This window comes from Triticum dicoccoides, chromosome 4B (assembly GCF_002162155.2).
Source record: "Triticum dicoccoides isolate Atlit2015 ecotype Zavitan chromosome 4B, WEW_v2.0, whole genome shotgun sequence".
In the NCBI taxonomy this organism is placed as follows: domain Eukaryota; kingdom Viridiplantae; phylum Streptophyta; class Magnoliopsida; order Poales; family Poaceae; genus Triticum; species Triticum dicoccoides.
In genome coordinates this window covers 6,620,100-6,627,691 of record NC_041387.1, presented here as the reverse complement: position 1 = coordinate 6,627,691, position 7,592 = coordinate 6,620,100, and positions in this window count along the sequence as shown.

Here is a 7,592-nt window from a genome sequence, read left to right as displayed (position 1 = left end):
CACATAAAGGGCTTTAAAAGAAATGCCACAGTCGGGCATCTTAGCGACACCACATAAAGGGCTTTAAAAGAAATGCCACAGTCGGGCGTCTTAGCGACACCACATAAAGGGCTTTAAAGAAATGCCACAGTCGGGCGTCTTAGCGACACCACATAAAGGGCTTTAAAAGAAATGCCACGGTTGGGCGTCTTAGGGACACCACATAAAGGGCTTTAAAAGAAACAATCGTAATGAATATCCCGGAGGTAGAACCATTCCAGGGATATTCGATAATACCAAAATATCACGGGTTAGTTCACAACGAAAAATAAAAATCATAAATATCACAAGCCACAATTAGTGATACCAGCTCTGGTTTAACAGTTTCACCTTCGAAGACCGACACTAAGACCGACACTTGACCCATCCCAGACTTTAATCCTTAACCATGGACACGGCTATTCGAATAGGTTTAATCTGTGTAGAGGGTGTACTCTTTACCCACGAGTGACGGATTCCTTTAGTCCATCGGGACTAATTCCCTCTACGGTCTTTTTGAGGGAAACACACCTAACTTGCACACATCAGCTTAACTCACATGTGTCTGGAATCACCCACGACACATGTCACGCAAAACTCTAAGTGGGGAGGCTACAACCTCGACCTAACATGGGATCACAAAATTTATACCGCGCGCAAACTGGGGAGCTACCCCCTTCGGCTACAACCGAAACGCCCATGCTCCCGGACCCGGTGGCATGACTACCGGATGCCTCCGGTATCTTCCACCATGGCCTCTTCGTACGGTGTGTGATAGGAAAGGGGTTGACAACTTACTCAACCGTACCCTACTTGTGGTAGAGACGAGTGGTAGTACGAAGCAAGTATGGGGGTTACTGGCACAAGACTCGATCTACAGTCGACTCAGGAGGTTGTAATGTTCTTTGCAAGATTAGCATAACAATGCATACACTTCAACCAACAGATAGAAACACCACGCGACATACCCCATCATGCCATACCGGACACGACCGTCTCGACAGAGGACTAGGAACAAGACTGTGTCTACCCAAGACAGAGGCCTTCCCGGCTTCCCTTCTGGTATGCATGAAAGGCATATGATGGTGATTTCCATATCAACTCATCAGCATAAAAAATCATTAACATGCACTCATGAGTAGGATCACATTCTCACATAAACTGACGTATGCTCGTGTCGGGGTGGTGTTGTCACCGAGTCAAACAACACACACAAAAATTACACCATGGTTCAGAATGCTTGCCTTCAGGTCATGGGAAACAAGGGTGCATTCCAAAACATCTTGAAATCTTTCTCCTCTCTTTAAAATCCTATTTTTGAAAATATATATGAATTAAGACACAAAATCAAAACAGCACAAAAAGTTGTTTTGAAAAAATTTAAAATACATCTTAAAATAAACTAGACAATATTTGAGAGAGGTAGGAAAAAGAATTAATTTATTAGGAGTTGTAATTAATAAGATATAGCCGGTCAAAGTTTGGTCAAAATCTGTTATTTGAAAATAGGCGTATTTCGGAAATGCGCTTCCACTTAACCCACGTGGACTGGGGCGTGGTCACTGACAGTGGGTCCAGGGGGCCCACTGGTCAGGTTTGACCAGTCCATCCCTCCTTCTTCTTCCTTCGCCCGAACGGAGGCGGGGCGACGGCGATCAACACCGGCGAACGGCTGCTCCCCGCGGGCTCCAGAGAGTCGAGATGGATCCGCAAGACCGGGGCGGTCCTCACGGTGGTCGTTGGTTCGGCGGGGGTGGAGGGAGTCGCCGACGGTGAGCTTCGCGGCGGAGGAGGCCTCGGGAGCAAAGTGGTTTTGGGGCTGCGGTGGTTCCCGATCGAAATCGAGTAGGGGGAAAGGTTCACGGGAGGAAGATAAGGTTCCTGGTGGAGAGAGTGGAGAGGGGGAGGCCCTGGTGGTGCCGAAATGGCTGGGGCAGTGGCGGCGACAGGAGTTGCCGGAGACGGGGAAGAGAACCTTCCCGGGTCGATTGCGAGCTAGTGAAGCGCCATTGGGGTGGCCTGAGGTTGCCCATGTGCAGGAACGGGCTCGGGGCTTCCTTAATTAGGCGAGTCGAGGCGGTTCGGCGGCGGCAGCGGATAAGGTCGCCGGCGACCGTCTTCTATAGCTGCAGGGCATCGTGGCGAGGCTAGGGATGGCGGCAGGAGCTAGCAGACGAGCGGTTACTGCTCCAAGGGCGAGATGGCGAGTGGAGATGGCTTGGGCGGCGTTGGCTAGCGCAGGACCTGTCGGGCGGCGGCGGCGGCTAGCTGCTGGCCTACCGGAGATGTGGCGAGAGTTGCGCGGCTCGTGGGTGCAGAAGGGGACACGACGTGCTGGATGTGGTCGGTCACGGACCGAAGTGAGTGCGGGGGGACGCGGCGGCTCGGGCGCACGTGCGTGCCAAATGCACGCTCTAGGCGCGCCCAGAGCATGCCCGGGACATGCTCGATGAAATGCCAGGGCAACCTAGAAGTCGCGGTTGAGGCTGGTAAGATACAGGGCTAGTCTAGGGTTAGCAAGGGAATCAAGGGACATGGTGGATAGGTCAGGGGCTCAACTTCACAATGTAAACTTGAAAACATGCCAAATCTGGCTATGCACTTAGGGTGTTTGACAAAATGCCAAAGGCACCTAGGCAGTTCTTGGGGTGGCCAAATCTCCCAGAGTGGGGTCTCTTTGGATGTATGAGAGGGTGGTGAAGTTAGTTTGCCAAAAGGAGAAACTTGCTAGTGCAAGTTTTGCAAAACTACAATTCTGGACAGGGAGTAAATGGCATCATTACATGGACCAAAAGTGTTCCAAAGAGTGCATGCTCCTAGACTTAGGGGTTTTGCAGGGTTGACTATAAGCATGAGAAAACACAAGGTCACTAGAGCAAGAATGAATGGGGTTGCAGTAGAAAATACAAGTCTGGTCCAGAATGAAAAAGAGGTTAGTGCACTTAATTTCTCCATAGAACATCACTAGGTTTTTGCATAAAGTAGGATGGCATGCTACCACTGACATCCCATAATTTTGGTGGAGGCTCTAGGGAAATATTTAATTAGGCTATAGTGCAAAAGTGTCCACTGGACCAGATTTGAAAAATAGGTGTAAAACTCAAAATATGCAATGAAATAGTTATATTATTGCACAAAAGTGATTTAGAGACATCACATGACATCTCCAAATTTTGGTTAGATTTTTAGTTAAATATATCAAATGGTTGTAGTACAAAAAGAGCTCCAAAACTTAAAGAAAGTCATTTTAATGAATAAAGCTCAGGGTGAAATAATTTAATAAATAAATCTACTGAATAAGAAAATGTTATTAAGAGAGCATAGAAGTCCAATATATTTTGGAAAGCTCCACTAGGGAAAATAAAACTCCTTAACATTAAAAGAAGAGTTCTGAAATCAACAGAAAAATCCAGAATGCAAAATTTTAAAACTCCTGGCAAAATTTTAATAACTAAAACCTGGTTAAATTTTTGGGGTGTTACAATTACTACCCCCTTAAGAAAAATCTCGTCCTCAAGATTTGCTAAGGGTTGTAAAACAAAAATACTTTTACTTGCTCAAAAGATCATTTTACTAAAGCGGTAAAAAGTGGCTACAGTGAGAGGGCAATGATTGGTGAGTAACTACAGTGTGGGATACTGGCGCTGTGCGGAGAAGTTCCACATTTAGGAAAAACGAGCGATTTCTACGCTGGACGCTGTGAATTTAGAATAAATTCTAAATTCTACAATACGCTGGTCGTACCCGAGAGCACAGTGCTCCCTTTGGCTGACAGGTGGGACCGGGGCCCACTGTCAGTGTCTCCTTCTTCCTCTGGCTCTCTCTTCTTGCTCTCTCCCGCGCGCTTTCCCGGCTTTATCCACCGGCGACGTCTAGCGAGTAGGGCATCTAGGCCGTACTACAGTTGTGCGCGGCGTGCTTGCTGCCGGTGCAGTGTGCACTCACCTCGCGGGCCAGTGCACTGTCGGCACTGCTCGTGGATTCGCCTCCGAACACCGGCGATCGGGCGACGAGCGGCGCTGGTGGACTTCGCCCACCGTACACCGATCTCGAGCTATAAAACGACCGCGGTGCTCCTTCTTCATCTTCGCACTTGGCCTCATTTCTCCTCCTCCTTCTCCCCCATTACTGCTCACCGGAGCTAGAGACGAGGCTCCAATGGCGGAGACGGTGCCGGACTGGTACGTGATCCTGGTGTGTGGAGGGCTGGCGGCAGTGCTGGGGCTCTCTGTGCTCCTGTGCGCGATGACCTTAGATGATCATCGTGATGCTGCCGCTCGGGTGCTGGCTCTCCGCGGTGGCGGTGATCACGGGGATTAGGCGTAATTCCGGTTGTTCACTGTTATCGGTGTGCCGGAGGTGATTAGTATCCAGATGATTATCCGCTAATCTCTCCCTTGGAGGCACTTGGAGTACTTAGAGGGGTGGTTGGTGAGATGCACATGGTTGCGTGTATTTGCAAGCAGTGTAAGAGTCCGAGTGGTTGTGGGTCTGCTGCCATGGTGCTGCTTGAATAAAAATAATCCATGCAGTGAGAGGATAAATGGTGCAGCAATTCAGGGGAAAGAAATCTCATTCCAGGATTTTCGCGGTTACACAGGTTACTCACGAAAAAAACCACTCATATAAGTAGAAACTAAATATTCGACTCGCCGCACAAATTCGAGGTACCATGCATAAGTTACAATGTAATAATAAATGCTGAAATAACACACACAGTAGTGACGTCTAAAATGAGAATGGTAACTGGACAGGGTCTTGAGAAAAAGTCTCTGGCAATGGAATACACTCCTCTTCTATCGGAGGAAGTGGATTGATCAGTCGATGTATGTGTCTCTCTGGTTCGGGCCTCAGTGGTCTGCCGATTGCAATCTGAGGATTCAAATCAGCAAGACTCTGTAGATAATCCATCACTCGATGGTTCAAATGCTCTTGAGCAATGATGTATTGGATAAGGTTGGCTAGTACTGGGTCTCTCTCAATCCGTCCACCGGGAAAAGATGTTACTCCTTCGGGTGCTGCACGACTCGGAAAGTAATAATATCCTCGTTCGTGGGCATAGGGTACCGCGAATCGAAGACGAGCAATTGCTTCCTTCGCAGCAGCTTCTATGGCCAGGCGTGGGGTTGGCATAGATTTCCCTACGAAGGAAACCTCTGTTGGATCTTGGTTGGAGTCTACAGGAGGGATGTGTACTGCTGCCCAATATTCCGAGGTGGAAGCGGTGATTCTCGATTTGAACAGCTCGTACTGGGGTGGCTGGGTAGAACCCATAGTACTGCAGGTAAAGTCCCACAATATTTTGACAAAGCTACCTGGGGTTGCATCTGGGGTTCTCCGATAAATACTAGGGCTTGGCATGGCAAGAAATAGTTGTGAGAGTGGTGCACGAGGTGAGGGTTTCTGGGTAACGTCACAAGGTGGCCTTCTTATATAGCATCTGGGTTGGTTTACTTACCATGGTGAAAGGTAATAAATCTGCTAGATCACCTCCAAAGGTCGGGGTCAGTGTCAGAGATACACATATCTCATAAAGAGACGTGTTACTGTGGGTGTCGTCGGGGTTGGTTTTGGTAGCTGTGCCCGAAAAATGTGCAACTATGCATTGACAAAACATGCAAGACTACTATTAAAACAGAGGCACAACGACAGGTTGCGTTTATATACAAGGTCGCACGATTACAAGCAAGGATACACTGAGACTCGGTTCTACTCGTACGGCTTAGTCTACCTCGTTTATGTCTAAACGGGCGTGCCTGGTGGATGTCGAGGCTTCTCCACGTGTCTCACTGCCGGGGTTAGTCGGAGATGGCGTAGGAACTGCAGGGTCGGGGTAGCGATGATGACCATCGCGGGTATTGTTGGCCAAAATTCCGTTGGAGTGTGCTCCCAAAAGGTGACGAAGCGCTTCTAGGGTCATCAAGACACCTTGGCCGCTAGCTGGAGCTAACCTCAGGGTCTCGATCGGGTGTCCGAACAGCACGACTGGGTTGTCGGCGTCGGGCTCGGTTTCCCTATTCGCCGGGGCTCGGCGAACCAGCTCTCCTCGAGCTGCGATCAGATCAATAGTGATTTGATGGAACAATGCCTCTAGTGCACTTACATAGCGCACTAGGTGCAACAATGCGGGATCCGTCTCGTGATCTCCGTTGGCAACTTGGGGTGGCCTACCATACCCTTCACGTTTGGGGTAGTAGTAGAACGAGCGACAGTTAACTCTGGGCGACAACTGCCGGAGTTGAACTATAGCTTCTCGAGCGGCTAGCTGGATGGCTTGTGGCTCGAAGGAAGTTGTTCTTCCGGTGAACCTGTAGGGGCGTTCTGGCAACAGACCCCTACCGTAGATGTGCACAGTGGCCCAGAATTGGCGGTCCTCACCGCTCATGGGTCCTTGGTACACAACATATTCTGGGGGCTCTTCTAATGCATAAGCATGACGGGTGAGGTTTGCGAGTATGGTCACGAAACCTCCAAGGTTGGTTGCTGTGGTCTCATTGTGCACTATGGGACTAGGCATTCTAGGTTGGGGAAGAGGCTGTGCTGTGCTGGGTTGAGGCTAGGGTGCCCTTTTTATAGAAAAGGGGACGGAGTCTTCCTTCGCACGCTTGCGAATGAGACATTTTTGCCATCGGTCACTGGTGTGTGATCGGCAGGTTAGGCTGATAGGTTGGGCACCGACTGCCAAAAGTGTCGGGATCACAGTGTGGCTATCTTGCACGGGAAGCTTGGCTGGGGTTTTGGTTAGGGTCTGGTAGGTTGGTTTGCCTAAGTTTTCCGACCTGGCTAAGATAGGATTAGCCAATGGTCAGCCTAGCTCTGATACCAAGTTTGTGGGGACCGATTCTCCGGGTAATAATTTCCAGAAAATGGCCCTTGTGCTCACCAGCCCCAGGATAACTGTTAGCTAATGAGGCACCAACTTGATACAGAAATTCCAAGCAAAATACAAAATATGTAGTACAAGACCATTCTGGCCTGTGAGTACAACAATATGGTTTCTAAGGATTGATGGAGGAAGCGGTTTGTGGATCATCAGTGTCTATGGGACTCCAATTCCCACAGGAACAACTGACCAGGTTAACTCCTATCTTCGCGAGGCTGCTATCCCATTGCTTAGGTTCCGGGGCTGTTGGCATGGTCGCTCCTCTCCGCGCGAAAAAAAATCTGGCCAAGACAATTGCCAGGGACAAGCCAGTGAGTACTTTGAATGTACTCGCAAACATTATGAACACAGTATAATACAACAATGAAGTGCTGAAAATATTTTATGCTCATGACGTCAGTCACAAAAGATAAATAAAACTCTGATGCGTGCAAGCATGTTATTTATGAATATGCAGTAACATAGTAGTATTAAAATTGTGAAATAAATAACAAGCATGCCACAGTCGGGCGTCTTAGCGACACCACATAAAGGGCTTTAAAAGAAATGCCACAGTCGGGCGTCTTAGCGACACCACATAAAGGGCTTTAAAAGAAATGCCGCAGTCGGGCGTCTTAGCGACACCACATAAAGGGCTTTAAAAGAAATGCCGCAGTCAGGCGTCTTAGCAACACCACATAAAGGGCTTTAA